Source organism: Crotalus tigris, unplaced genomic scaffold (assembly GCF_016545835.1).
Source record: "Crotalus tigris isolate CLP2741 ecotype Arizona unplaced genomic scaffold, ASM1654583v1 scf7180000017551.9496454, whole genome shotgun sequence".
Lineage (NCBI taxonomy): Eukaryota > Metazoa > Chordata > Lepidosauria > Squamata > Viperidae > Crotalus > Crotalus tigris.
In genome coordinates, this window is record NW_024096469.1 from 3166194 (window position 1) to 3181294 (window position 15101).

Sequence of the window (15101 nt, forward strand, 5' to 3'; positions counted from 1 at the left end):
CATCTATCTCTAGAATAGTTTATCTCCCAAGATGAGACTACTTCACAGCTTTCTGAACTTCAGAGAAGATGTTAAAACCTGGCTTTTTAAGAGGCACCTGAGAATGAAACTGATATAAGCTGATATTAGTTGCCCTTGATAGGTACTGTGAGAGTGTCTCAAATACTGGAACTTTTATCATTTTAGCTGACAATGACTATCTTCTTACAGGGAATCCTCAACTTATGACTATAATTCAAACCTGAATTTCCATTGCTAATCAAGGCAGTTATTAAGTGAGTGGCCTAGAGTTAAGACCATTTTTATCAGCGTTAAATAAATTACTGCAGTTATTAAGTGAAACATGCAGTTGTTCATGAATTTGCCTTCCCCAATTGACTTTGCTTGTCAGAAACCAGTTGGGAAGGTTGTAAATGGTAGTCAAATGATCCTGGGACTCTAAAACCACCATAAACACTTGTTGGTTGCTAAGCACCCAAATTTTGATCATATGACCATGGGGATCCTGTAATATGTGCAAAGATTGATTGTAAATTACATATTTTAGTGTTATTATATCTTCTATCTTTGCTAAATGAATGGTTGTAAGTCAAGGACTTGTTTTGCTTTTAATTTTCATAGGGAAAGAGAGGAATGTGCAACAATCAGAATTATTTTGGACTGGAGCAACAAATAAATATATTTGCTACGTTACATCCTCTCATTCAATCAAGGGCCATAATCTAACTTTAAGGAATACCCTATGGATTATGCAGGTTATAAAGCCATATTTTGACCATCAGAATTATACATAAATGTCATGTGTCATTATGCTCTCTTGAAATCCTTTAACCCCCAGTAAAATTAAGTTGACTAACTGCATCTACCAGATTTAGTAGATGTAGATTTGCACTTTGATTATAAGCAGATATTTTCAATAGCTTGAGGCATCAGAAAGCCTTTTTACAAGATTTGTATGAACTAGTTCTGGTATTATTACAGTACAGCTGTATGATATACAGCTGCCAATATGAAATGACTCTTGTGGGCCATTCCATTTAGAGTCACTTGATAATGGACAGGAAGGAACAGTAAATATGTAGTGATTCTGTGAAATAAAGGAGGCAACATTCAGCTTTCAACTCAGGTTGCAAAAAGTACACTTAAAGCCAAGCTTGGGTCAAATATATTAAATCATCTTAACTTCTTAAATTTATTGAATTGCATATCAGTTGTCTTCCTTGTAACTTATAAATTGCTTCTTCCTCAATTTCTACTTGAAAAAAATGATAAATGAAAATGTGTCACTCAATACAATAAGAATGAAATGCGTCCAGTGCTAAGCTTGTCATGCTTTCAGAATAACTAATATTTGGTTCTTTGTGTCATCATTCTATGTTTGAAAACTAGTTGATTGCATTTATATTCCACCATTTTTCCAGGAACTCAAGATGACATGCAAAAGCTTTATTCTACCTCTATCCCAGCAACAACCCTGTGAAGTTAGTTGAGTTGAAATTAGAGAAAGAGAAAAGTGAATTGTGTGTTTGAGTAGGAACTGGAGTCCTATTCTCATATCTTAAATGCAAGTAGTTCTCATTTAATGACAACTCATTTAGTGACTGTTCAAAGTTATAATGGCAATGAAGAAGGAGATTTACAACTGATTCTTGTAGCAGGGGCCATCACAGCATGCCCATGACCATATGATCACAATTTAGGTGCTGAGCAACTGGCTTGAAATGATGACTGTTGCAGCATCCCATGCCATGTGATCACCATTTGCAACCTTCACTGTCTGCTCCCAACAAATAAAGTCAATGGGGAAGCTGGCAGGTGGTTGCAAATGACGAACATTTGACATTGTGCCTAATGACTCCAACCAGAATTGCCACAATGGTTGTTGTTAGTTGGTGGATGTGGTCACATGACATCATACTTTCCATGTCCATAGCAACAGAGTTCCTAGTCCCAATTACTGTACTTAAGTAAGAACTATGTGTACTCATGAACCTTGTTTGTATTCTTAATTTCCTACAGTATATAACAGTGTTCACTGTAAATAATTTTTTTTCTGAGAAATGGGAATGTTTTTCTTTTTCTCTTTTATACTGTATATATGACAAACTTTACTCCTTCAGAAGCTACACTATTATGACATTTGTTATTGTATCTTCTTTAATATGGCAGTAATGAAAATATATTCATGCAGATTCTCCATTAACTCAAATTCAATTAGCAAACAAGTGTTTATTAAAACTATTTTCAGCCTGTAAGGCTTAATGATATATTTTATTAAAAATCTTAATCTTGTAAGTTATTGCTCAAACCACTTTACATGTATTAGTATAATAAACTGCAAGCAGACAGTTGATGAATACCTGTTTGCCCATGGAATAGTGTAACAAGAAATTTATATATTGCGTAGTCACATTATGGTCCAATAATTGTGGTGGTACCCTGCTGACTGAAAAATCAAGCAGAATGAAACTGACACACATTGAGCAGAGCCAGCAGGATAATATTAATACAGTAATGGATTTGCATCAGCAGAAACTAAATTCAGTAATGAAGTCAGAATAGGTAATCTTTTAGTTTTTTTTTTTAAATATGTGTATGTGTATGTGTGTGTGTATATATATATATATATATATATATATATATATATATATAACCTCAGAAAACATATATATATATATATATATATATATATATATATATATATATATATATATACACATACATACATACATACATACATACAGAATAAAAATTATTTTGAACACTGGGATAAATATAAATATAAAAACAGAGCACAGAGTGCAAGAACTACTGGGTTTATAGGCAGACTCTCCAAATTCCAAAGCTTTTACTCTGATGATGTCAGCAGGGGACCGACGAAAGCTCAGGTAGCAACAGATGTTTGTATAACAAATGGTTGTTTTTACCAAATAAACAGCTGTTTTTATATTTATATTTATCCCGGTGTTCGAAATAATTTTTATACTGCTAATATGAAAGTAATGGGGTTCACATTTTAAAGATAATTATATATATAAATGTATTTGATGAAAGCTTGGTGGATTAAATTCTATTTTTAGATAGATATTCTCTTGGTGATCATTATTTTGACAATATATATATATATATATATATATATATATATATATATATATATATTCACATTCCTAGAGATTCCTTACAAATACAGAGTTCTTGCAACTGGGGGAGGTATGGCGAACTAAAGACAGCTCTGTTGGGAAAAAAAAAAAACAGTTGTGCAAAGACCAAGGAACTGGTGAGTAGACTGGTCACTTGGAACCTCTCCAGATTAAGGAAGGATTGGAGATTACCCACAACTGCTCCATAATGGCTATTGCACATGAAGAAACTACAAAACAGCAGTTTTCCATGAGTTTGAAAGACAGCAGATTTAACCATCTTGCTTACAGAGACTTTTAAAGGGTACTAAACTCCCAAATCCCGCTTTCTAAACACTTTTGGAAATGGCTCATTAATTATTGTAAACTACGTTAGACCTTCAGAATGCTAAAACATTGAAAACATTGTATGAATATTGGAGTATTGAAATTTTTACAAAAGGTTTTTGTAATTAATTATAAAGTACAAACAATGTCTCATGGAAAATATATCCTGTCTTAGTTTTGTAAACAAGACATAACATAAGTAAGCGATTTCATGATTTCAAATACTGGATACTACAGGGGACTAAAAGTTTTAGGTGGAAAATAGATATATAGGCCTATAAGATGGTGTAATATATTATGACAAGAAAAAATACTGGAAGAAACTTTTGAAAAATAGAGTAGAAAACTAGTGACCACAATATCAACGAGGTCAGTTATAATATCTGCTTCTATGGATAGATTATGTCCAAAGGATGTTATTGAAGAAATAGCAGATGTAGAACAAATTTTATTTGACAAGCTAGAGATGATTTTGAAAGTGGATTTACAACCAACAGGCCAAGAGAATGGCTTAGAAAAGGATGTTTCTACAAAAGAACCTGGCTGAGGTTTTAAAAATTAAATGACAATGACAAACCAAGAAAATGCCCTAGATATTTTTTTCCCCTTAGGGATTGACAAAAGAGGCTTGTTAAAGCTTGAAGAACCCTGTGTGATGGGACAAAGAAGAAATAAAGAAAAATAAAGTCCTATTACAAACTGAAGATTATGACTGCAAGGGTTTATTTGATCAAGGTTAAAAAGAGACACGCTATTAGTTTTGTTTAAACTTTATGGAATTTTTGCTGGTATCAGGATTGAAAAATGAAGTTTTAATTTATTATATTCTTTTCTTTTTCTTCTCTCTCTTTCTTTTTTGCTATGTACTTTTTACTCCTCTCTGTTCTTTCTCAGTTTGTGTATTTAGTATAATCAAAATCCTTAAAAATGCACAGCATTTGCTATTGCACTTTTAGTGTCCATTTCTCTAGAACAGAACATAGTAAGAAAATTTAAAATATTGGTTTTGTCCCTTTTTTATTCAGTTACCATGTAACAGGATGTTCAAATGGAATTGAACATAAGAAAATAAGTATAAAAAGAATTGTCTTTGAGAAAGTGTTTAGCACCCAATGAAGGGGAAAAATGAATCTGTCAGTTTTGGTTTGTCATGTCTTATGCCTTGTTAATACTTTGAAATTTTGTTTTAAATTATTTATTTTTACATTTGTATTCCCTTTTTCATGTACAACTCGAGATGGCAAACATACCAATATCTCTCCTATTTTCATTTCCTCTTCTCCTATTTTTTCCATAACAATAACTCTGTGAGATAGGTTGGCCTGATTGACTGGCCCAAAGTCACCCAGCTAGCTTTCATGTCTAAGGTGGGACTAGAATTCACAGTCTCCTAGTTTTTCATCACTACACCAAATGGCACTTTTGTATTCATTTACATATTTCTCTGAACATACCCATTTTTACATTTCCCTTATTTAATACACGTTTATACATCATTTTAGAAACATTTCCTTAATACATCTTTTTAAAAAAGATAACAAACTGTAAGACAAAATTCAGAACTCAATAGTTTTAAAGGATACATTTAGCTTTCTGCTACTCTAAAAACTAAAAATAAAAACCCAGTCCCTGCCAGAAAACTATATTTGATGTGATGTTAATTACAATCTTGCATACTTCTCTCCGATGGCTATGTTTCTCTAATAAAGCAGTTTCTTGATAAGTTGTAAATGAGAAAAGTCTTTTGTAAGCTTAAATCCTTACTCATCAGTCCCTAAAGCTTCTTATTTGAGTGGTGAGGAAGAATTTTGAGAATGCATATGCAATTCAGTACATCATGTGGAGTTTCACAAGGGTTCATAATTAAACACATTATATAGCCGTGATTCTTGAGTACAAGCCAAAAAAGTAAGGTAACATCTCCTTGAAGCTAACAAGCAACTATGCAAATTTATTCAGCTAAATATTGGCAAGGGTACAAAAGTGATTTGCCATTTCCTTCCTTCTTTTTTTTTTTTCAACTTCCAAGACCTGATATTCCTTGAGAGACTTTGCAAGGCTCTTTAACATCTGACAGAACCAGTAATGACACTGAAGCAGGACTCTCCCTCTGGGAAGGGGTTGCAAGAATTCCTGGAAATAAAATCTTACCCGTTTAAAAATCAATGATGATATGCAATAACCCTGGCCATGGTGTTCCTCATCAGCCTTTTTGTGAGCTGACAGTGGCAGGATTCTTCCCTGGTAACATTGGAGCTTGTAACTGAAGTGTCTCTCAAGAATGAATCTATCTCAAAAAAATATTAGCCATTAGAGTCTCCCATCTAAATTGTAACCAGGCTTGACCCAGTTGTACCTTCCTATCATCCAGAATCAGGATGTTTCGGATGGACAGAATTCAGCTGATCATATTTGTTGTACTACCTGCTTTTTTGGCGTGGTGATTGTGGTGGGGAAGATATCCTTCCCATTACAAGCAATGCAAAGAAATGCAGTTTAAGATATTAACTACATATTGTGGTTCCTATTTTCTTCCAAACCCATCTGATATCAGGGAACACCTGAGGTTGAACCAGGAGTTAGGAGGAAGAAAAGGCAGAAATGAAAAAGAGATGTTGCATTTATCCTATGAGGTTGGAGAGCTCCTTCTAAAATTAGAGGATAAACTCCAATCTGTCATGCAGCTCCTGGACTATTTTTCTACAGGAATACATTTTAAATTGGATTCTGAATTAGCCAAGAACATATAATGTCATTTAAACATTCGAGGCAGCATCCAATAATTCAGAAAGAAATTGTCATTGCTTGGAAGAGGAGGATATTTGAAATAAGCTGTTTATGACAAATTAAAAATGAAATATTATTTATCTTTTGTACATGGCATTATATTCAGTGAATTTATTGTGTTGTTGGCTTGTCCATTAAAAATTCACCAGAAATGCATCATTTTAAATTGCAGACATTTAAGCAACACGGAAGGCAGTTAACTTCATTGCCATCCCCTTAAAGTATTCTTAAATGAGCTCTAAATGTCCTATAAAGTAATGCCTAAGATTTATTCACTTCTCTTCATTAGCCTTAAGCAAGATAAAAATGTTACAACAGCTCATTGTAGCAGAAGAGTTAGTTGCTCTATGTAGAGTTGGCAATTCTTTAGCAACTCAGAGTTAGAAAAATCTGCCAGTGTCCAAAGTTACTTGATAGATTTAACTTTTATGCAAAACACATGTATTATGAAGAAGTAGACACCCATTATTTAGTCCAGTTGAATAATATCTACCTTATTTATTTTTTTCAAAATTCAGTTGGGCAAAAAATATATCACTGACATATTGTGAATATTAACTATGTATTGATATTCCAATTCCACTATTTTTTGTGTAATTTTTGATAAAATCTTTCTTGTTTGTTATTGGGAACATATATTGCTACCATCAATATCTGTTTTTGATTTATCATTATTTCCACCATTAATATTCTTCCCTCTTCATCTGCATAGATTTGTTTAGGGTTCATTGTCTATTTGATATATAAAGCTATTTCTCTTTTCTTTTATTGTGCTAGTGTGAAGTGAAGCTTCCTGATTTTTGGTTGATCCAACAGTTTCTAATGTTGTCTTTTAATATGTGTTTCTTGGATACAAACTATATCCATTTTTAATTTTTGTAATCATGTAAAAAAAAATTTTTCTTTTTGCGGGGGAGTTCAGTCCATTTATATTTATTGAAATAATCCCATTTTTCTTCTCCATCTTCTTCAATTGTATTTAGGTTTTATTCTCCTAGTTGTTCTTATCTGTCTTTGTTCTCTTGCTTTTTCTCCTTCTTCTGTGTTTGTGTTTTCTGTTTCTTCTTCCTTCCCTTGGTTTGGCTGCTCCTATTGCTATCTCTTCCTCTTTTTTGCTTCTCTCTCTGCATGAAATTCCAGACTTTCCCCTTCCCAAAAAGCTTTGTATCTCTCATAAAGTTCCATTGCCTTGAGTGCAGTGTCGAATCTGTATCTCTTCATGTCCCAATTAATTAAAATCCCTTCCAGAATCAGCCATCTGAAGTTCAATCCTTTTTCAATTAATTTTCTGGTCAGGAACTGGTGTTCTCTTCTTGAATCTCTTATCCTCCTGGGGATCTGCTTCAGCACTACAATTTCCTTTTCTTTATAAGACAGAGGATCATCTCTCGCTCTTCTCAATATCTCATCTCTTATAGATCTTCTGATAAATCTAACGTGTACTTCTCTAGGGACTTTATTTCTCCTCGCATAGCTTGAATTGACTCAAAATATCTGGTCTAGCTCTCTTTCCATTTCCTGTTTCCCAATTTCCAGTGCTTCAGCCAATAGCTCTGTCATCAAATCCACCAGATCATCTTCTTTGTCCTCCATTACATTTTGAAATCTTAAAAAATAAAATGCCTTTTCCATTTCCAAAACAGCCATTGAATCTTCCAATTCTCTATTTGCCTGCATCAGTCTCTGATTTTCATCTTTTATTTCTTCCATCTTCTGATCAGTCTTTACTGACTTGTCTTCTATTTTCTGAATTCTTTATTCATTTTTTTATAACAATCTGTCGGAAGCTTTCTAGTTGACAGTTTATGTTATGAATTTCTTAATACAGTTTATCAAAGTTGTCATTTGTCTCCTCATGGTTTTTTCCTTGTATCTTCTTTGTGGGAGGAGATTGCCTCTTGGATTGCTTGTAATGCCGCTTGCATGTCCTTCTGAAAATTTTTTCTTGTTGAAGCATTGTTTCGATTGATGTCTGATACACAGGGCTTGCAGAGGTGGAGGATAAGGCTAAGGGTGTTTTCTTGTTAGTTTTAGCTAAATTCAGAACACTCATTTTTAATTCCACCCCCCAAAATTTGTATCAACTCTAATACTTTTCCCAGATGTCCACCTTATACCAGCCATTAATTTTATATTCAATATCACAATATATCATTTAATTTTGTCTTAAATAACTCTTATAGTTCTTATCTATAATCTCTATAATCCAATAAACTCCCTGAAAAAGAAGGGAGAACAAAGAAGAAGAAGAAAATTGTAATCCAATTCTGTTTGTGAGGCTCACTTCCAGAGCAGTTGTCCAAAATCTAAGATTATCACTCAGTCAAAATTTATAATCTGTAAGGTCCTACTATTAAAAATTAATAGTCCATAGGGCCTTCTCTAAAGAAAATCAAAGTTAAGCTTCCACTATCCTTAAGTAGTTCTGAGACTAAAAGTTTATAATTCAATAGGATCCCCAGACAACAAGAAGAAAAAGAGAAAACAAAAACAAAAGGGAAAGGGAAAAGAAAAGAAAAAAGAAAAAATGGGGGAGAGAGAAAAAAGTTTATAATCCACTTTTATCTTCTGACTCCAGCTCTAACCAATTGTTCCAAAATCCAAAATTGCCAATCTGCCAAAATTATAATCCCAAATATCTTACTGTAGATAGTTCCTTGCCATTCAGTCTGTCTCTAAATAGTTTATAAAATTACAGGTCAAACAATATTTGTAATCTGAGGAAACCAGATGGTTTCAAAATAATTTGTAGTTTTAGTTGTAATCTATGCTGCAGAAAAGACAGCTTAAAAAGTTTTTATCTTTTTCCAGCTGCAATCTACAAAGTTATGAAGTTATCAGAAACATCAAAGGGTTTAGTCTGTTATCTATGTCTGGGCTTCAAGCCAAGTTCCCTCACTCCAGACAAAATATAAATAGAACTTGGTGTAGTTCTTTTTTCACCACTAGATGTCATTAAGTATCTGTTTTGTAATTTCCAACCAAAACAGTTTTGCTCTGATACTCTCCAAGAAAGGTAAAATAAATAAATAAATAAATTATAACTCCCCAAACTTTTTTTTATTTTTATTGTGTCCAAATTAATTTTATAGTCTCTCTATTTTTCCCCAAGAAAGCATAAGCTGCCACTTTTATTCTGAAAAAGTGGGTGAAAAAGGAAAAAATACCCTCCGTTTAGTTCTGGGAGTTTCCTTGCTTTCAGATCATTTTTTTTCCAAGAACAGGTTTTAAAATTGTAGAGGAAGGAAAATAATCTCACCCAGATTCAAACATTTTGCTCACGCTTGTTAAATACTGGTTTTTTTTTTCTTCTGGAAATCAGCAGCTTCCGACTGGCTGCATGAGTACAGCCAGTCTTTCTCCTGTTAGTTCTGAGGATTCCTTGAATCAGGTGGGTGAACTGTCATCTCCCCATGATCTACAAGGGTTCCCTCTTGTTTTGTTGCTTCTCTGGGGTGACTTCAGGCCCTTTCCAGGGGCCCAGCAGGAAGAAATCGGGCTCGGGAGGCAGAGCTCTGCTTCCCTGCATCCATCTTACCATGACATCAAAACCAGAAGTTCGGTGAATATTAACTATATATTAATAACAGAATAACAGAGTTCAAGCAGGAGACCCTATACCATTCCAAACAAATGGCTGTCCAAGCTCTTCTTTAAAAAACTCCAGTGATGGAGCACCCACAACTTCTGGAAGCAAGCCACATCACTCATTAATTTTTTTCACTGTCAGGACATTTTAACTTTATTATATTAATTTATAAAAATATTAACATTTTTTGTTGTATATCCACTCTTGAGTTGCACTGAGCAATTATTTAGTCTTTTAGTTTGTATATTCTTAACATAAATTTATTATCCTGTATCTTTCTATTTTACCCCTTCTTTCTCTCTCTCTCTCTCTCTCTCTCTCTCTCTCTCTCTCTCTCTCTCTCACACACACACACACACACACACACACACACACACACATACACACACACACACACACACACAAATCCCTGTTATTTCAATTGTAAATTAAAATGGTAACAGCAGCAGCTGCCTTACTGAACTTCTTTCTTCTCCTGATATTTTATCTGTGTTACCCATTTTTATAAACAGTCTGGTTACACATCTTAATTTTTATCTAGCTTCATTTCACCTATTATTCAATAGTATTATCTGCTGAAAACAGGCTGAAGTAAGAACTATTCTGTTGGAAATAACTTTTACATAATAATTGGTTCCTGCTTAAACATATCCAGTGAACAAATGTTATTTAAGACTCATTTCTCAAAATGACCAAATTCTAAGGACCCTGTGCAAAATAATTTTATAATAGATTAAATCATGTTCTGGATAAACCAAGCTTGTCACATTATAAATGTTGTGAAAGATGTTGAGGGTCTATGCACAGAGTGGTTTGCTGTGCATTTAATGCTGTTTTTACTTTTTAAAAAACAAAGAAACAAAAAAAAACCCTTCTCTTTAATTAGTGTGAATTTTCCTGGTATTTTTCTTTTGATCCCAAAAATTGAATACAAATAATAAATGCTGCATTATGACTTTCTTCTGCATTTTTTGTCTAGACTCATTTCATGCGCTAGGGGGGAAAAGAAATCAAAGGTAGTGAATTCAAGAAAAAGAAGAAGCAGCTTTTCTGCCCTCCCATATTCAGCTACAGCCACAGTTTCTTCTGTTGGCTTATTCGGATCAGCAAACTCAAGTAGTAAAGAGAGACACATAATAGAAAGAGCTGAATTAAAAAATGGTACACTTAAGTGGACTAAAGAAATTAACAAGTAAAGTCACCAGCAATTGAGCTTTCCATGGACATGTCCCTGAAGATATTTTTTTTTTGCAAGAACAGAGGAACGGCTTCTCACTTTCAAGCTTACAAGTTTGGATGTCTCCCATGTTTCCCATACATGTATTAACTAAGCAAAAATCTTGCTTAAATTCTAGGCACAGGCATGGTTGGCCAGCTGCTCTCATTTGTTTTCACGTGATATAAAAATATATGCAGTTTTTATCTTCAAACGTCCTACCCTTTAAAATGATCTGGAAGGACTAGTAGAAAAGCAATAGATGGCGGAACATTTACCAAACCCCTTTTTTTAATTCAAACAATTTCCTACCACTTTTGCATTTTTGTTTTGTTTGAAAAAAAAAGACTTCCTATTATACCCTCCCCCCAAAGTATTAAAAGCACAATGAGCAGTAATCCACATTTACATGCTACAAGTTCATTTTGGCTCCAAGCTAATTAAAATCAAATCAAAGTGGTTTCTGGTTGGGAAACTCAGCATGTGAATGGTAGTTTATGCAAATGTAAGTACAGAATATTGTAATTGCAAATGTTTTTTCTGCAAATATTCATCTTTCCTTTGCAGCTGTTCAAAAATCGTCATCTTGTTAGATCTTTGCAAAGGGAATTTCAAATGTTATATTTGGAATATGATTCCAGTAGAATTTAGTACTGCTGTCAATGCTGAAGCAAGAGACAGATGCTGTACATTGACTTCTGTCTGGGTGAAGAATGTTTCCCCCGCCTCTCCCCCTAGATCCAAACAGCTAGAGGTACCAGAGCCTGACTGCCAGGGAGAAAGCATATTTCTCTGGCACTTGCCAAGCAGGAAGTAATTTCCAGGACAATTAATAATGCCTGTGAAATTTAAACAGTTGAAACTACTGCAGCAGAAACAAGAGTAACATACAATATCTTATTCAAAAGGACCATAGAAGGCAGATCTAATATGTGGTTAGATGTGTTTATGATATTATAATTATTGACAACCACTCAAAATGCCTGTTGAGAGGTGCAATATTATATATATATATTCTGAGGTTTTCAAGGGTATTTGTATGTAGATCTTTAGTTATTCGGGTTTTCTCCTGCGTAAAACTGGAAGTGTCTTGGCGACATTTCGACGAAGTCCCATTCGTCATCTTCAGACTGGTGTTTTCAGCTTCGTGCTTCAAGGAGCAATGTGTGGTCTTAGCTGTTTCTTCCTTTTAACTGCCAGTGGGGGTATAAACTGATTGGGTGGGAGCTTGGCTGTGTTCTGATTGGGTGGAGGTGTGTTCTGATTGGTTAGGGGCTTGGCTGTGCTCTGATTGGTTGGGGGGTTGGCTGTGCTCAACCCCCCAGCCAATCAGAGCACAGCCAACCCCCCAGCCAAATCCTTCTTAGCATTTTAACACTGAACCCACATGCAAATACCCAAAACATTTTCTAGTAAAATGTCTCCAATAATTTTAAATGTTCTTATTTATTTGATTTTTTTTTTGTCTCTCCTTTATTGCTTAAGTAATTCAAAGCAGCAAACATACTCATTCTTCCTCATATTTTCCTGACAACAACCATTGGGTGTGGTGGGTTGGGTTGAAAGAGAGTGACTGGCCCAAATCACCCAGTTGGCTTTCATGCTTAAGGTGGGTCTAGAACTTACATTCTAACCACTAAATCAAATTGGCTTTCTTAAAGTATTGTGTCTCATTACTATGTCTTAGCTATTGCATATTTTAAAGTATGTTTTACTTCCTTAATGCGGTTGCCCAGTCTGAACTAAGACCATCAGGCACAGAAAGAGAAAGAGGGAGGAAATGTAATACCCCTCTCTCCTCTTTGTTCAAAAGAAAAAAGAGAAAAAAAACCAAGAAAATTCTTCTGGAGAGGAATTATTATTTTTTTCTACATGTTACATGTTCTACAGACTAAATACTAAATTTTTTTTAATCTACATTGGCCACAATAAAATGAGATGCTACTGCAGAATGAAAAACTGTGTATCTATGATGCAGTTTAATCCTAAGTCTACAGTATTTACCAATAGTTTTAATATGGTGGGTGCTGTTTTCTTCTTCATTTCTTAGTGTTCTAGGATGACTTCCTTAAGAGGAAAAGCAAAGTATGAACGGGATGTTATTTATTTGTTTGTTTGTTTGTTTTGTTTGTTTTTTTGTTTAGCCTATAGAAATGGTACATTAGTCAGGAGACTACATGTTAATAAGTAGTTGTTTGGCTGCCTAAAAGTGCTAGTCAAGAAGTGTACCATGCATTTTGGCATCACATTCAGGCAGATCTAGCACTGGTTGGATTTGTACTCTACATGAAGCCCCATTACTTTTCCCACCAAAGTAGTAGTTATTTATCTACTTGCATGTAACATGCTTTTGAACTGCTAGGATAGCAGAAGCCAAGGCTAGCTTCAAATCCTAGCACTGAATGATGGGGGGAGGGGGTTACAGAGCTCACCCTATCATTCAGTACTAGGATTTGAACTGCTGGAGCACAGATCTTCTCCAGCATCTTTAAACCACTGAGCCACTGCTCCTCTAATGAGCTATTAGTAAAATAATAAGTTCCAGACTATTCCTGTTATCAATTCCTATTCTCAAGTCATCATGATCTGGCAATACATAGTTCATTTACATTATTATAAAGTTTTAGTTTCATAGCATAGGACATTACACAGATCGTTGCTCTGGAAAGAATGAAATCTATATATTGCTTCTATTTAAAACTAATAATAATATATTGTGCCATTATTGCTCATGTTCACAGTTCAGTTAGAAGAAATAAAGAGATGAAGTTCATCAGATCAACCACCTGTGAACAGTGCAGCTGAGTGGAAATTGTCCAATTTGGACATTTCCTTTTATGCAAAGGCTTATCTTGAAAGATCTGACCAATCTACTAATCAGCAATCAGCTCAAAATCACAAGTCATACATTTTTTAAAGAAAAAAATTACACTGCCTTGATTTATCTATTTTTCTATGATCAGCATCAAAGATCTTTATTTGGATGCCAATTATATTTAGAATGGGCTTTTTTAGAAGGGGAGTCTGTAGACTAATTGTAGGTGGGGTTAAACCATTTAGGTTTTTAGATCAGCTATATCCTTTTCACTTGTATCAATGATTATCTTCAGGAAGGGAAATATACAGTGAAATATAAATTGTAGGAGCAAATATATTCATTCCATTCTGACCATATCCTCATCATTTTATGTTGGAATGCAAGTTCTTATGGTTTTATACTGTATAGATCCATTTTCTTAGTTATATGTTTATGAAATGTATAGGAATATTGATGCATCCATAGGAAACTGAGAACTAAACACTCAGGAAAAGTTAGTTCCCATAAACTATTGGTGTTTTCTGAGTCCAATGTTCAATTCTGAGTGTCATGCTTATTTTGCAAACTTGAAATTAGGAAGGAGTGACTTCTAATTTCTATAGGAGTATTTGTTGCAGCATATATGAAATTGAAAATCCTGGCTAAGAAAACCACTGTCTCCTCACTCCAAATTTCAAACTTAAAAACCAATACTTTAAGTGGTATTCAAATGCCCTTCTAACTAGCACAGTTGTGATATTTGGCCCACTCTCCAATGATCTTTGGGGGAATTATGAAATAAAATTGTCCCGTTTAAATTGTATGGATGTGTATGTATATGTGTACATGTGTGTGTCTGTCTCTGTCTTTGTGTGTATAGATACAGATATATTTTCTAGCAACTTAGTGTTTTTAGAATTCTCATGTTCTTTCTAATGTGCTTTGGTAGTTTCTACTGCAGTGATGGTGAACCTTTTAGAGACTGAGTGCCCAAAACTGGCCCCACCCCTGCTCCAACCCCTGCCCCACCCCCACCTCCACCCATCCCCCACCCCATCCCCCATCTCACCTGCCTGCAGAGCCACTCACCACCTGCAGGGCCCACCGCAGATCGCTCAGGCAGCCCAGCAGTGCCATGGCAGCCACATCCTCTGCCCGCGCCCTGCAGCATCAACTGCAGGATGGGGCGTGAGGGCAGAGTCTTGTCTATGCTGCCTAGCTCCATGTACTTGGCTGCACTGCTCT